This window comes from Pan troglodytes, chromosome X (assembly GCF_028858775.2).
Source record: "Pan troglodytes isolate AG18354 chromosome X, NHGRI_mPanTro3-v2.0_pri, whole genome shotgun sequence".
NCBI classification, from domain to species: Eukaryota; Metazoa; Chordata; class Mammalia; order Primates; family Hominidae; genus Pan; species Pan troglodytes.
The window spans coordinates 30,038,291-30,055,100 of record NC_072421.2 but is presented as its reverse complement, the minus strand read 5'-3'; the positions used below and the strand labels follow the sequence as shown (position 1 = coordinate 30,055,100).

Below are 16,810 nucleotides of genomic sequence, written 5' to 3'. Positions count from 1 at the left end.
AGAGAATTCCTCACTAAGTGATCTTGACCTGAAATCTGAATGATGAACAGAAATAAGCCATGCAAAATGGCCTGTGTTCTGAGGGGGCGTGGGGGGCGGGGGGCGGGGCAGTGAGATGGAATTAAGAGTGTTCTAGCTGAAGAAATATCTTTTAGAAAGAGGTCTAGAAAGGTTGGAAGATTGTGGCCCATTTAAAAGAAGGCTACTGTGTGGATGGCTAGTTGAGAGGCTGAGAAAGCATAGAGTAAAAATGTAGCTGGAGAGGCTGGCAGAAGACTAACCAAATGTGACAGGCTGAATTGTGTCCCATCCCTCGCAAATTTATATATTGCAGCTTTAATCCCTAGTACCTCAGAATGTGATCTTATTTGGAAATAACGTCATTACAGATGTAATTAGTTAAGATGAGGTCATGCAGGAGTACGGCGGGCCTCTAATCTAATCTGACTCATGTCCTTATTATAAAACAAAAATTTGCACAAAGAGACACACATAGAGGGAAGAAGATGTGAAAAGACACAAGAAGAAGATAACAATGGCTTTCTACAAGCCAAAGACAGAAGCCTAGAACATATCCTTCCCTCACGGCCCTCAAAAAGAACCAACCCCACCAACACCTTGATCTCACACTTCCAGTCCCCAAAACTGTGAGAAAATTAACTTACATTGTTGAAGCCACCCAGTCTGTGGTATTTTGGTATAGCAGCCCTACGAAGCTAATACAACAGGCCAGGCTACATATTTTAGCCTTTATATCTAAAGCACTGGGAAGCTGTGTGTCTGGCTGGCTTTAGATATAAAGAAAAGAATTAGAGATGGGAGATGAGGCAGAGGGAAAATGGTGAACATTTAAAGTATTTAGTTCACGCCAGGCATGATTCTAAAATCTTTAGCGTATTTACATTTCATGTTATCAACTCATGAACCCTGAAAAGTACCCATCTTACTGATGAGGTAACAGACACAGAAAGGTTAAGTGACTTCTCCAAGTTCACACGGGGAGTATGTGTAGACTTTGGATCTGAACCCAGGCAGCCAGTGTCCAGAGCTGTTAACTATTTGATTATTATCCATCAGAAAGATTTTTTAAAAATGTTGTGCCTTGTCAAGCTGAGTGAGTAATGGAAATCATCCTCTAAGAAAATAAAAAAATGTAAGATGGTTATATATTCAGGGTAAATAAATTAGTCTGGCCTTGACAGGTATGCAGTTCCAAAATCTAACTTATAAACATAAATTTGTAGTTAAAAGCACATACATGATTGTTGAAGGCATAGGTGGAGGTCAAATTACCTAGAAAGGGTCTTGTGAGTGAAAAGAAAAGGTGCCCAAGGACTCAGTCTTGAGTAAATCCCACATTTACTAGCCAAGGAGAAAAAGTGAGTTTGCAAAAGAGACAGAGAAGCAACAGCCATGGTGACAGGAGGAAAACCAGAAGAGTGTAGTTTCATACATATCAAGGGAAGACAGGACATGGTCTACACTACAGTGTCAAATTAGAGCTGTGAGATATGGGTAGCAACATACACTGAAAAATGGGTAGGATTTAGTTGTATAGCCATCATTGGGGACACCAGAGAGAGCCATTTTAGGGAAGTGACTGCAGCAGAAATCAAACTGGAGTAGGCCGAAGAGTAAATAGGAAATGAGGAGAAAAAGAAAGTGAGTATAGACAACTCTATCAAGATGACTGGCTATGCACCATTATTCATAGTAGCCTCAAAATGAAAGCAATTGTAAATTTCCATCAACTGATGTGTGCATAACAAAATTTGGTATACCCAATGGAATATTATTCATCTATAAAAGGTAATAAAGTACTGAGACATTTCATGGATGAGCCATGAAATCCTGATGATAAGTGAAAGAAACCAGACGCAAAAAGTCACATATTGGATGATTCCATTTATATGAAATATTCAAAATGGGCAAATTCATAGAGACAGAAAGTAGATTAGTGCTTGCCAGGGCCTAGGGGGAGGGGGAAAGAGGAGTGACTGCTAATGGATATGTGAAAGAAAATAGAATCTTGGGACTCCAAACTTACTATGCCAAAGGCAAAGTTAAGCTTGGGAACTGAATCACAATGCTGCCTTCCTTTTTGTTCCCAGATAGCTGTAATTCAGCAACACCGTGTCATAGCCTCATCTCTAAGCCAGGTTCCCATAACTATAGAAGGGCACACGTCTCCCCAGATGGCCTCCCTCACAAGGAATTGCCTCGTGAGCACCTAAATCTTCCAGGATACATACCCTTCCTATATATACTAGCCCTAAAACCCAGTTCTATGAAATCTAACCCTGACAATGTCAATTACCAGCTTATCAACCCGCTGCCTACCCTGAGACAAATGCCTAATTGACTTTTTCCTCTAGTCCTTCTTTTCACATGTAAAATGTAGATTTACTGAGGCTAAACAGAGCCTCACTAGAATTTAGCCATTTACCTCAGGGGCTACCCTCTCTCCCTTTCTTTTCCCTCCTATTTGCTCTTTCCCCTTCAAATACTGAAGTTCCCCCACCCCCTCCTTTGGAAAAAGCCCAGATCACAGATGCTCCTGTGATTTGTATATTTTCCAAGGTACTTTCTCGACTTTGGGTAAATAAACTTCTATTGATTGATACCTGCTTCAGTCACTTTTTGGTGAACAGGTGCATGGTTTGTTTTGGGGGTGATAAAATGTTCTGGAATTAGACAGTAGTGATAGTTGCATAACTTTGTAAATATATCAAAAACAATAAATTGTACAATTTAAAATGGTAGGCCAGGCACAGTGGCTCATGTCAATAAACCAGGCACTTTGGGACACCAAAGCAAAAGGATTGCTTGAGGCCAGGAGTTCAAAACCAGAGTGGGCAACATAGAGAAGACCCTGTCTATGCCAAGAAATAAAAAAATTAACCAGACACGATGCATACTTGTAGTCCCATCTATTCTGGAGGCTGGGGCAGGAGGATCTCTTGGGCCCAGGAGTTTGAGGCTGCAATGAGCTATGATCATGCCAGTGCACTCTAGTCTCCATGACAGAGTGAGACCCTATCTCTAAAATAAATTACATAAAATAAACTTTAAATTTAAAGTATTTTAAAAATAAATAAAATGGTAGATTTATGGTATGTGAATTGTATCTCCATTAATAAAATTGTATAAGAAAAAAAGATGCTTGGTTATGAAGGGTATGAGAGATATTGGATGGTGGGTGAAGGCGTACGTGGTATTGAGGTATCACTTATCATGGTCCAATAACTATTGAGAAAGATAGGTTACATAAGCCATAACTATTATTATGATTATTATTATTTACTTTTTATATCAATGTATGATTTACCACATACAGAGGCCTCTGGTAAGCTAGAAGTGAAAAGCTTTAAAATTCCCTAGATCACAAATGTAGAACACAAAGCCTTATATGGAATCTGGCCAATAAAAGATCTTGGAGACTTAGGAGAGTGAGACATTTCTTTAGCAAGATGATGATGAAATAACTTGCAACAACAAGAGGTATTCTCTTTCACATGACTAAACTAGCACTGGGAGAGGTCCTACATGGGTGTGTTGCCCTGAATAGAGGGACTGCAGAATAAAACATTACTTGGGAAATTGTACTTCTTCAAATTAGTCTATTCTAGACAGTCTGGTGAAACTTGGATGGTACTACAGTTTGACAGGTAAAACAACTATTAATTCCAGCAAACTGAACAACAAGATTTTCTCCTGAAGTACTGAAGTCACGATTTTCTTGCAGTGAAATTCAGCTTTACGGTCTTCTTTCTGCAGTCTCCATATCATGAACCATATTACTATTACAGAATAAAGCTACCCCATGTTTTCACTAGATTAAAAATTTTAAAGGAACATTGTTGAGAGAGTCTAGTTGAGAGATGGTATATGTCTTCTGATTAATGCCAAATAAATTAGCCCTTTTCAATAAGCCAAGGTTACCAAGAAGGGATTTTGCTAAGATCTCAAGAGAGTAGAGAACAGAAAATATGTAGCCCCATAACAACTCTTGGTAGTTCCATTATATTATACCAGGATTTGCACTGTATTTTCTGAGTAGAGTTTGGAAATTGTCATCCACTAAGAGATATATTGGTACTTCAAAGGCAATTGTGTTTAGGACGGAGATGCTAGGAAAAAGCACACCTGGGGAATAGAAAGGCAGTAATAATATAAAACCTAAAAATTGATTTCTATGGTAGCTGTACCCAAGCTTATATTTTTTTCTTTTATAACAGCAAATGAAATATTGTACAAAATGTATTCAGCCTCTAGCTACAATATATATGTACATAGTTGTCCTGGATTTCCTTAATATGGATGGTGCATTGACCTGTAAAACTCAACTTCATCAGTGCCAACTGGTTCTCTTCGTCCATCCAGCAAAGTCAAATTGATGATGCAGCACATTATATGGTTTATTAAGCAAACAGATATGCCATTTTGCTAAACTGCTGAGGTGTACCATCATATTGTTAAGCAGAATATAAATATGAAATGCTATGAATCTTTTAATACATCAGGATCCACCTACCAAGGACATTAGTGGATTCAGGCCAAAAGGAAAAGAAAATTTGGCACAAGACTAAAGAGAAAAGAGAACTCTTTTGCTCCCACCACAGGGCATGACTGAGATGTGTAAAATGTTGGAGGCAGACGTTATTATCTTTAAAGACAGACTTCCCGTTATTTTTTTCACGGACTCCCCCCAAGTTTTTGTGAAGAGGTGCCAATGCTACATGGCTTTACAAAGATGCTTCCATTTAGGAGTACCCAGCAGCTAACGAAAGTGATTTTGTATAACCCTTCTGAGAACCCCTGATGGAAGCTTAAGGAAGTCCATTTAAACTGAGCAGTTCTCATTGGGAAAATTATAAGAGAGAAAAATTTGCCCAAGATATTGTAACTTGGCTAAATTATTTCTAGCCATGAGGGGAACCACAAATGTGCCCATCTTAATCAAGCATTCTGGCTATGAAATAACCTATTACTAATCTTGATTTTTTAAAAGTCACCCTGTGATTAATTGACTTTAGCTCAATAGACACCACAGAGTGGCTTCGTAGTGTCTGCAAAGAAGACCAGACAAGAGAAAATGAATTAAAGGTCACCGTGATGAGCCAAGACAGCAAAGTAAAAAAGTCGAAGAATTATCGCCACTATGCCTAGGAGGATTGTTTTCCCTAAAACATACTGTAATCAGTGTTATACCTTCGGTGGACATAATAAAGAAGGATGGATTAATACTGCAGAATTGCAGAAATATCTCACCCGCCAAACAACATTAATGTAGATACTCGAGTAAGAGATTTGGTTGGATTTTTCCTTCACTTACATGTTTGCACATTGCTTTTCCCGCTTTGCAGGAAAAAGTAAGCGATACTTTCCATTAGCAGTAAATACGCTTCCTTCAATCTTTACTTCATAAATACAAAATTCCATAGTAATAATACCATTCAATATAAAAAGTTAAAGTTTTGTAATAAAATAATGAAATTAAAAGTAATAATTAAGCAGAAATAAAGACAGCAGAATTGGCCAGACGTAGTGGCTCTCGCCTGTAATCCCAGCACTTTGGGAGGCCGAGGCGCTGGATCACTTGAGGTCAGGAGTTCGAGACCAGCCTGGGCAACATAGTGAAACCCTGTCTCTAACAAAAACACAAAAATTAGCCAGACGTGGTGGCAGGCACCTGTAATCCCAGCTACTCAGGAGGCTGAGGCAGTAGAATTGCTTGAACCCAGGAGGCAGAGGTTGCAGTGAGCGGAGGTTGTGCCACTGCACTCCAGCCTGGACCGACAAGAGCAAAACTGCATCTAAAAAAATAAAAATAAACAAAAATAAAAATAAAAATAAAAGACAGCAGAATTGCACTGGTGACATTCCCCATGGTGAGATTTCAAACATTCTTCACAGGACACTGTACTCAAAATCTTTGCATATTAAAGGGAATAAAGACATCAGAGTTCTAGCCCCAGCTATTGAAGTATTTTATTGCGTAGATACAGACTTTACCACTCACAAATTTACCTTCTTTATGTATACAGTGAGAGGACTGAACTAGATAAACTAAGGTGTCTTCCAGGTACTACGTGGTACTCTGCCACAGGCCAGTACAAGGTTCATTCCTGCCGGTGCCCAAAGGCACTTGGCCCTGGCTCTCCCACATCCGCTCACCTGCGTGCTCCCCCTCCCTCAAGGGGTTTGAGTGCTGCAGGCTGAGTAAGTGAGTCACCCCTTCGCAAGTCCCACTAAGGGGTCAAGGGAAATATCTAGTCTCAATATGCCTGTGGATAAATTCATGCAGTCAACCATTTTTCTTCCCATTAGCTGAGATTCTTCAAAAGAGAGAATGAGCGAAGCAAGGGAATTTTCTAAGCACAGGACACTTCTTTTAAGGCAAGGCATGGCAATGGAAGCCCCCATATGTGGGATTCATGCATTCACTCGTTCTAGTCTTCATTAATTTATTTTGCAATATTTGCTGCATATCTATTATATACCTAGGCAGTGTGACACCATCCCTGACCTCACAGCCTTTAAACTCCAGGGGGAAAAATAAACTATAAATTAAATAAATAAACATTAGTATTAGTAATGTTTGAGCTGGGACCACATACCCCTGAAGGCAGGGGTTTTCAAGCTTGACCATGCAACGGAATCACTAGAAGGCTTATAAAAACACAAATTACTGGGCCTATCCTGCAGTTTCTAAGTCAGTAGGTTTGGGGTAGGGTTTCAGAATTTTTGTCTCTAACAGGTTCCCAGGTAATGCTGAGGCAGTTTGTCCAGGACCACACGTTAAGAAATACTACTCTAGGTCAAGGCAACACTTTCCTGATTCTAATTTTCCTTAGTTATATAATGGATATCATAACTTCCCTGCCTACTTCACAGCATTGTTGAGAAGAACCAATGAAAAAGTGAGCTTCAGAAATGCAAGCATTTGCCAAATGTGAGATTATATTTGCCAGCAACTGCTGTGTAACTCTGAGGGAATTGGCTGTCACTATAAATGCGACAGAATCTCGAAGTTTAACAGTGGCTGCTAAGGCTATGAAGTTCAGCCAGTGATCAGAACTTCAGCACTAATCTGTTTTTTTTCTCTTCTATAATTACATGAAAATATTTGAGAAATTGCATAAGTAAAAACAATAGAAACCCACAGGATTTTTGTTTGTTTGTCTTTTTTTAAGTGATAAGTTTCAGTCCCATGATTTCAGCTTATGCTGCCAATAGATTTAACACTCTCTGTTGCCAAAAGATTTAACACTGATGGGACAGGAGGTTTCAGGTTTTTTCTGTCTGTCTCCTACATGTGTCCATTGCTTTTGCTCAATAAATAAGAGGGATGCTACAGATGAGACCGCCTAAAAGTAGTATTATGGGATAGAATGGTTACTCTGTGGCAGCTGGGGGACAATAAGAATATCTTAGTTCTGTCCTGGAATATGGATTGAACACCATTGTGGTCACACTTCATATAATGCATTATTTGGGCCTTGTTCTGTCTCTTGCCTAAATTATACTGTGTTTAGAGTTGCCAGATAAAATACAAGGTATCTGGTTAAATTTGAATTTTAAATTAAAAAAACTTACTTTTTAGTGTATGTCCCAAATATTGCATGAGACATACTTACACTAAAAAAGTATTTGTTGTTTATCTGAAATTCAAACTTATCCAGGAAAAGTTATTTTTATTTGCTGAATTTGGCAACATGAGCTGTGTCCCAATAGTAATGATGTGGTAACTGAGGCTGAGTGACACATATATGCAGAGAAACATTAATCTGTAAACCCAGCATGAGCATCCTATTGGTGGATCTCAAATCACAATTAACTAGTGAGCATTTTTAAAAGTACCAAAAGGACCTACCCCAGAGCAATTAAATCAGAGTCTCTAGAAATGGAACCAAATCACTAATATTTTGCAAAGTTCCACAGATGATTCCAATGGGCAGTTGAGTTTGAGAACTACCTAATTAAAAGAAGAAATACATATCAGTTGTTCTCGGTTGTGGCTGTCCATTAAAACAATTTCAGATCTTTAAAAAATCCCAATGCCCATTCTGTACCCCTGATCCATTAAATCTGAATCCCTGGGAGTGGGAACCAGACATCAGTTGCTTGTTAAAACTCCCCAGGTGATTTCAATGTATAGCCAAATTTGGGAACCATCAGTTTATAGTTAGTCAACTTGGCATATTCTCACGACACGCACTGAAGTGTCTAAAAGCATTAGAAGAATAGCATATGCATTTACAAAGTATTGCACACAGTGCAATATAATTTTTTTGAGACAGGGCCTCACCCTGTTACCCAGGCTGGAGTGCAGCGGCACAATCATGGCTCACTGCAGCCTCAACCTCATGGGCTCAAGCGATCCTCCCATCTCAGCCTCCAAAGTACTTAGGACCATAGGCACATGCCACCATGCCTGGCTGATTTTTGTATTTTTTTGTAGAGACAGGGACTCACTATGTTGCCCAGGCTGGCCTTAAACTCTTGAGCTCAATCTATCCTCCTGCCTTGACCTCCCAAAGTGCTGGGATTACAGGTATAAGCCACTACTCCCAGACTAAAATTTTGATTTTATTTTGCATTAAATTAAATTGAATTCAACTTTTATTTTAGGATAAGGGGTACATGTTGCAGGTTTGTTATACAGGTAAATTCTGTGTCACAGGTGTTTGGTGTACAGATTATTTTGTCACCCAGGTAATAACCATAGTACCCAATAGGTAGTTTTTCCATCCTCACCCTCCTGCCACCCTTCATCTTAAAGTAGGCCCTTGTTCCCTTCTTTTTGTCCATATGTCCTCAAAGTTTAGCTCCCACTTATAAGTGAGAACATTAGGTACTTGGTTTTCTGTTGCTGTGTTAGTTTGCTTAGGATAATGGCCTACAGCTACATGAATGCTGCTACAAAGGACAATATCTCATTCTTTTTTACGGCTGCATAGTATTCCATTGTATATTTGTAGCACATTTCTTTATTCATTCTACTGTTGATGGGCATTTAGTTTGATTCCATGTCTTTGCTATTGTGAATAGTGCCATGATGAACATACATGTGCCTGTGTCTTTATGACAGAACATTATATATTCCTTTAACACTTCTTTGTTACTTTTACATTCTAACTAAATTGTTTTCACTTTTGTCAACAACAGAGTACTGTAAAGAAGTTTGGAAAAGTATAAAATTTAGTAGTATTCCTTACCACTCATATATACCAATCCTGAGAAGCTTACCAGTATAAGAATGGTTATTACTAAAATAACACTTTATGTCTTATCTTTCCAGTGACATCCCATTGCACAACTCAAGGGAGACCATTTACATAGACTATAATATGAATGGTGTGCTCCAGAGTTTTGATACTTGATGATCCTGCATCTACTCCACTAACAATTGTATTCTTCTAAGGCAAGGACTGTGATTTAGGCTTTTTAAGTCTCATGGTAGATAGGCTGAACAAGTGTTCCTAATAGAAATTCAATAATTATTTAAATAGACGCATAACAAACTGAATATCCAAAATAAACATACTGTTAATATCAAAATTACTGAGTGACAGTAGTTTTACTATTACACATATATTAAAGATATTCTAAAAATTTTGTGAGACAAATATTTGAGAAGGAATTGGCTGAGGAGTTCTCACTTGGCACCTCTCAGGGGACTGGAGTTAAATATCAGGTAGGTTTGTAGTTACATAAAGACTGGACTGGGCTGGATATCCAAGATGACTCACTCACAGGGCTGGAAGTGGAGGCTGACTGTTGGTCGGTAGTGTCGGCTGAAATTCCTACACGGGGCCTCCACAACATGGTGGTCACAGGACAGCTTTTTACATGGTGTTGGTTTCCCCCAGAGTATGTCTCTAGACAGAACCAAGTAGAAGCTAAATGACCTTTTCTAACTTAGTCTGGAAGTTACATAACATCACATCAACTTTATTCTATTAAGTGGAGTAACTATAAGGCCGCTCACAATCTACCTCATAATGGGAGGTGTGTCAAAGAGTGTGGGGGTCGTGATTTCAATTAATTTTAATATCTCACTTAAGCCTTCTAACACATTCCATTAAATTTTTATCCAGAATGGGTAATTAAGTTATTCTTAAGCAAATACATTTTTTAAACCCCAAGTAAGTCCAGAAACAAGGGACCAGGGTAAAAAAGCAAGAAAAAAATAAACCCTGACTTATTACAAACCTAAAGACACTAGACTAGTTCAGTATCTATACAACAGGCCATGCCTAATTGGGTTTGTTTCTGCCGGTAATTTAGTCATGGTCTACACTATGAGTAAACCACACAGTGAGAAGTTAGAGAGTTAAAGGTATTATACCACTTTCGAAAGTCATTTCTTTTCTGGAATTCACCAGCAATTCACATGAAAGTTTATCGTCTTTTTCGTAAAGCGACACCATCCAATATTACATACTATGAAGGCTATTTGTTTATCTTTCTTTGGATTCATAATGTAGGTTTTTTTTTTTTGATAAAGCATCTGGCATTCCTTTGGTATTTCTTGTGTGAGTCTCTCTATGCATTTGTCATAAAATAAAGTAAAAAATTAATGCTTAATTATTTGCTTGACATCTAAAGCATCTATTTTTTCTATGCACAGGGCAAATCTGTTATTAGAATTTTCGATGTTAGCCAAATGAAGCATATCCACTTCCAGAACACCATCTTAATTCACATAGCTGAATCTTTTATTTCATGCAGGTTGTCTACAGAGATGTGAGATGCCAAACAATATTAAATGTCAAGCTCCAATACAGTCTTTTCCTTATCCCCAAGGGAAAGACCTTTCATTTACCCCAGGACGGTTAGATCAATTGTCCCCCAAATACCGACAGACACATATACACATGGCTCTAGAGAAACCATTCATTTTCTCTGTACTGGGGAATCTCTTGTGGGATGATTTAAGTCCATCCATCACATCACTCAGGAAGAGTTTTAAGGCCAAACTAACTATGAGGTGAAAGAAGGAAGGGAAGTCAGTCAATATCCATTGTGGCTAGTCTTCACCAGCTGGATTTGCTTCAGCTGGCCTGGAACTGTCAACCAAAACTGCAATTACTGACCTTGCTAGAGGCTGTGGCTCCCTGGAGGCAGCAGGGGAGAGAGGGAATGATGGATGCCCATGGTGTTTTCTACAAACAGGAGGAATAATTATGAAGTATTCATGCTGTCACAGACCATAGTGCCAGGTCTCAGGAGGATCATAAGATTAAAATCATAAGATTTTTGGAATGAAAATAGGTTCAGTGAGAGTTCACTCCAAGTTCTCATTAAAATTTTTATAAGAGAGAAGGAAAGCGTACACCTTTATCACAGAGCAATTATAACTTATAAGCCAGTGAGAATGCTGGTGACAAGCGGTATGAAGAACTCCCCAAGCAATATTTTATTTCATGGAGCTGTTTTTCCCTTGAAAACTATGAACATAGTTTCACTGTAAAAAGTTTCCTTCTGTTTGCCATAAATAGAACCATACAATTTCACATATGCATGCCTGCAAAAAAAAGTTTTACTTATATGTACTCATTCTATGATGTGCCAGTTTTATATTTTAGACATTATAAAATCTTTCTGATGGAATTTCATAGAAATTTTCATTTTTCTAGAAAAATCACCTTTTAAACAATCTCCTCATATAACAATATTCTATGCTTTCAACAGCTTTTCGGTTACATATAATAATAAAATTCACCCATTTTACATGTTCAGTTTAATGAGTTTCAGTAAACTTATATACTTGTGCAACTATCACAATAACCCAGTTTTAAAACACTTCCATCACCCCAAAGTTTCTTCATGCCAATTTGTAGCTAATCTGTGATTCTACCCCTGGTCCCAGGAACCCACTGATTTTGCCTCTGTCTCTATAGTTGTATCCTTTCTAGAAATGTCATATAATGGAAATAATAAAATACCTACACTTTTGTGTCTGGATTCTTTCACCCAGTATAATGCCTGTGAGATCAATCCATGTCTTTGCATATATCAGTAATTTATTTCTTTTTGGGGAGAGTAGCATTCCATTGTATGCCTATATCATATTCTGTTTATCTATTCACTAGTTGATGGACATTCGGAGAGTTTACAGTTTTGGGCTACTCTGAATACTGCTAGTCTAAACATTAAATTACAAGTGTTTGTATAAACATGTTTCTTGGGAAGATATCTAGGTGTGGAGTTGCTGGGTTTTATGCAATATACATATATTTACACATATATACACAGTACATTTTTGTATAGTTATATATGTATATAGTGTATTTATAGTTACATATATAGTATATCCATAGTATATTTAATTTTAAAAATATATTGCAAAAGTGTTTTCCAAAGTGGTTATATCAATTTACATTCACACCAGCAATGTGTGACAACTTTAGTTTCTCTACCTCATTGCCAATATTTAGTATTGTCAGTCTTTTGGATTCTAGCCATTCTAGTGGGTGCAATGTGGTATTTCTATGTGGTTTTAATTTGCATTTCCCTAATGACTAATGGTATTGAATAACTTTTTATGTGCTTGTTGGCCATTTGTATATCTTCTTGCGAGAAGTGTCTATTCAAATATTTTGCTATTTTTTTAAATGTGTTTTTCTTATTATTATCAAGAGTTATACATTTTCTATGTTCTGGATAAAAGCCCTCATCTGATTTATATTTTGAAAATACTTTTCCCAAGTCTGTGGCTTGGTTTTAGGTTGTCTTAATAATATCTCTTGAAGAAAAAAAAAGTGTTTAATTTTGATAAAGTTTAACATTAATATTTATTATCTTGTTCATGCTTTTTGTGTCATATTTAAGAAATACTGGTCCACTCCAAGGTCACAGAGATTATCTCTTATGTTTTCTTTTGGACATTTCATAGTTTTAGCTCTTCTCTTTAGTGTTTTTGTGAAGGTTTATTTCTGTGTCACAGGCAGGGCTGATTTTTCTAGCTGGTAGGCAAGCAGTTATTTATGTCTGGCAAGTGTTTTGATGGGTCAATGACCAGGCTGTTAACTATTTTGAATATAATTTCAAATTGTATGTAATAATATTAATAGACAAGTTGCATAGTGGTATTAGTACACATACAAGGAGGAGTAGTTCAAATGTCTATAATTCTTACTCCTCAGTTTTTTAAAAAAGCTGAAGTATGGCAAATCTCAGTATTCAGGCCTGTAGTATGGGTAGTTGCTTACAAGAGGCTGGAGTAAGTAGAAATGGGACCTCATGTTTGTTTGACATAGTGGGATACAATAGTTGCAGGAAGAAATTGCCCAACCACAGGCTAAACGTTACAGATCAATACGATGGGTCGGCACAATGCCGCCCAGCAAATGGGAATGTCTCCAGTGATAGTTGAGCAAAGACCCAAGATGCAGTAGACTCCAGGTGGGGAGATATAAACTAATCTCAGGGGAGCTGATTCTGCTACTTAAAAATTCATAGAGGCCAATATTACAAGATAGTTAAGGTGGCTTGAAGCACTAGGCACAGGGATCTAGGCAGGGTTCTAGTCCCTAGGTAATGACTTAGGAAAAATACATAATACATAGAAGACGGCTGTTTTACTGAATAGTTTTCTAGAAACAGGAACTAGGCAGGCTCCGTTAAAAGTATTGGTGCATATGGTGGGACTACAGCTTGGAAATAATTTAGGTTCCCAGTTGTTCATCCTTAAATGTTACAGCCAAAGAAAGACCAATACCTCATGACCTCACTTATATGTGGAATCTAAAAAGGTTGAATTCTTAGAAGCAGAGAATAGAATGGTAGTGACCAGGGCTGTGGGGGGCAATATGTTGGTCAAAAGATACAAAATCTTACTTAGATAAGAGAAATAAGTTCAAGAGACATACTGTACAACATGATAACTAGAGTTAATAGCAATGCATTAGATTCTTTAGAATTGCTGAGAGTAGACTTTATGTGTTCTCACCACAAAGGTGATAAGTAGGTGAGGTAATGCTTATGTTAATTATCTAGATTTAGTTTTAGTTATTTCACAATGTATATATATTTCAAAACATGTTGTACACAATTATATACAGTATTTTTGTCAATTAAAGAAATAATTTTTAGAATGTTACAGTTTACCTCAACAGCCTCTTTTTTAGAAATCCTCTTACCTGACTATGTTGGGGCCCTCATTGTCTCCTTTTTAAGCTATTATGACACTCTTCCAATCTGCTCGCTTGTTTACAGTCCCTTACTTCTCTAATTTATTCCACACACCACTCCTAGAATGACTGTCTTCCAGTGTGGTTTCTACCAAATCCCATTGTGATATAAACTATTTAATGGTCTATAATTGCCTGTCAAGCTAGGTACAAGTTCCTCATCCTGGTACTGAAAACTCTAAAACATGAACAAATCTACATTCCTAACTCATCTAGAGTCACTCCTCTACACAGAGTCTATATTTCTGCCATAACGAAATGCTCAATGTTCATAAAAATTCAATTTCTTAAACTATCCACATTCTGTCCACCAGAAATCACCCCACAATGTCAGCTTACCTCATCTACCAGGCTTCAAGAATAATAGCAAATGCTACCTCTTCAATGAAATACTTTCTCATTGCCCCAATTTGATGTCATATCCTCCTCCTTTGAACCTTTATGTTGTCTAGGTAGTGTTCGGCAAACTATGGACCACACGCCAAATCTATCCCCTCATGTTTTATATAAACACAGCCATATGCATTTATTTACTTAGTATTTGTGACTGCTTTCAAGCTACAAAGCATGACTGTGAATAGCTGTGACAGAATGTGAGTAGTTGTGACAGAAACCACATGACCCATAAAACTGAAAACATTTACAATCTAGCCCTTTATGTAAAAAAGTTTTCTGAGGCTGGGAATGGTAGTTCACACCTGTAATCCCAGCACTTTAGAAGGCTGAGGTAGGAGGATCACTTGAGCCCAGGAGTTCAAGACCAGCCTAGGCAACACAGCGACACCCTGTCTCAAAAAAAAAAACAAAAAAGTTCTCTGATCTCTGATCTAGACCATACCGATCAGAGAAAGGCTAATTATTATATCTGCATGTCCTAATAAAGAGAAACTATTAGGTTGGTGCAAAAGTAATTGCAGTTTTGCCATTTAAAAGTTTTATGCGATTACTTTTATGGATTTTATATTTCATCCTAATCTAATCACCAACTACTGTTTACTTCAATGTGATTTGACATGGTCCAAGGACCCATCTGAACACTGTGTGTGTGCAACTTGACTGCCCAAGGAGTACAACTCTCTTTGTATATATTCTTGTATCCATTTGGCAGTAGTCCATATTTCAGGATGTTGAGCTAATTATTTAAATGTGTTACCTAACTTACTACAACAAAATATTTATGGTACGTGACAGAATTTTTCAGAATAGAGGCAAATTCAACAAAAGCAAACATTGAAAACTGGGACCTAATTAAAGAGCTTCTGCACAGCAGAAGAAACTATCAGCAGAGTAAACAATCTACAGAATGGCAGAAAATATTTGCAAACTATGCTCTGACAAAAGTCTAATATCCAGAATGTATAAGGAACTTAAGATTCCTAATCAAATCAACAAGTAAAAACCACAAAGGGCATGAACAGACACTTTTCAAAGGATGTACAAGGCCAGTCACAGTGGCTCACGCCTGTAGTCCCGGTACTTTGGGGAGGCTGAAGCAGGCGGATCACTTGGGGTTAGGAGTTCGAGATCAAAGGATGTACAAGCAGCCAACAGACATAGGAAAAAATGTTCAACATCACTAATTGTCAGATAAATGCAAATCAAAACCACAATAAGATATCATCCACACAAGTCAGAACAGCTATTTGAAAAGTCAAAAAATAACAGATGCTGGTGAGGCTGTGGAGAAAAGAGAATGTTTATACACTGTTGGTGGGAATGTTGAATAGTTCAGCCCCTGTGGAAAGCAGTTTGAAGATTTCTCAAAGAATGTAAAACAGACCCAGTAATCCCATTACTAAATATATATCCAAAAGAAAACAAATAATTCTACCAAAAGAAAACAAATAATTCTACCAAAAAGACACATGCACTTGTATCTTCTTCACCCATGCTATTCACAATAGCAAAGACATGGAATCAACATTAGGTGTCCATCAGTGGTGGATCAAATAAAGAAAATGTGGTACACCATGGAATACTATGCAGTCACAAAAAAAGAACAAAATCGTGTCCTTTGTAGCAACATGGATGCAGCTGGAGGCCACTATCCTAAGTGAATTAATGCAAGAACAGAAAACCAAAGACCGCATGTTCTCACGTATAAATGGGAGCTAAACTTTGAGCACACATGAACATAAACATGATAACTATAGGCACTACAGACTACTTAGGGCGGGGAAGAAGGGTCAAAAAACATCCTATTGGGTATTATGTTCACTACCTGGGTACAATATACCCATGTAACAAACCTGTGTATGTACCCCCATATCTAAAAGAAAAGTTAAAGAAAAAAAATTAAAGGAAACACATGCTTTGGACCAAAAAAAAAAAAAAAAAGAATAGAGGTAAATAAAAGCTGGTATACGTTACTATTTCATTTTATTTTATTTTATGACAGGGCATCACTCTCTTGCTCAGAATGGAGTACAGTGGTGCAATCACGGCTCATTGCAAACTAGATCTCCTGGGCTCAAGTGATCTTTCCTCCTCCGCCTCCTGAGTAGCTGGGACCACAGGCGCATGCCACCATGCATGGCTAAATTTTTTATCTTTTTGCAGGGACAAGCTCCCACTATGTTGCCCAGGCTGGTCGTGAACTTCCAGGCTCA

At 37.7% G+C, this 16,810-nt stretch overlaps 1 protein-coding gene across 2 annotated transcripts in view; it reads right to left on the bottom strand.

Annotated features, from left to right (window-relative positions):
* IL1RAPL1 (interleukin 1 receptor accessory protein like 1) overlaps positions 1–16,810 on the bottom strand; it is a 1,365,259-nt gene that overhangs the window by 474,844 nt on the left and 873,605 nt on the right. The gene's annotated exons all lie outside the window — the stretch shown is intronic.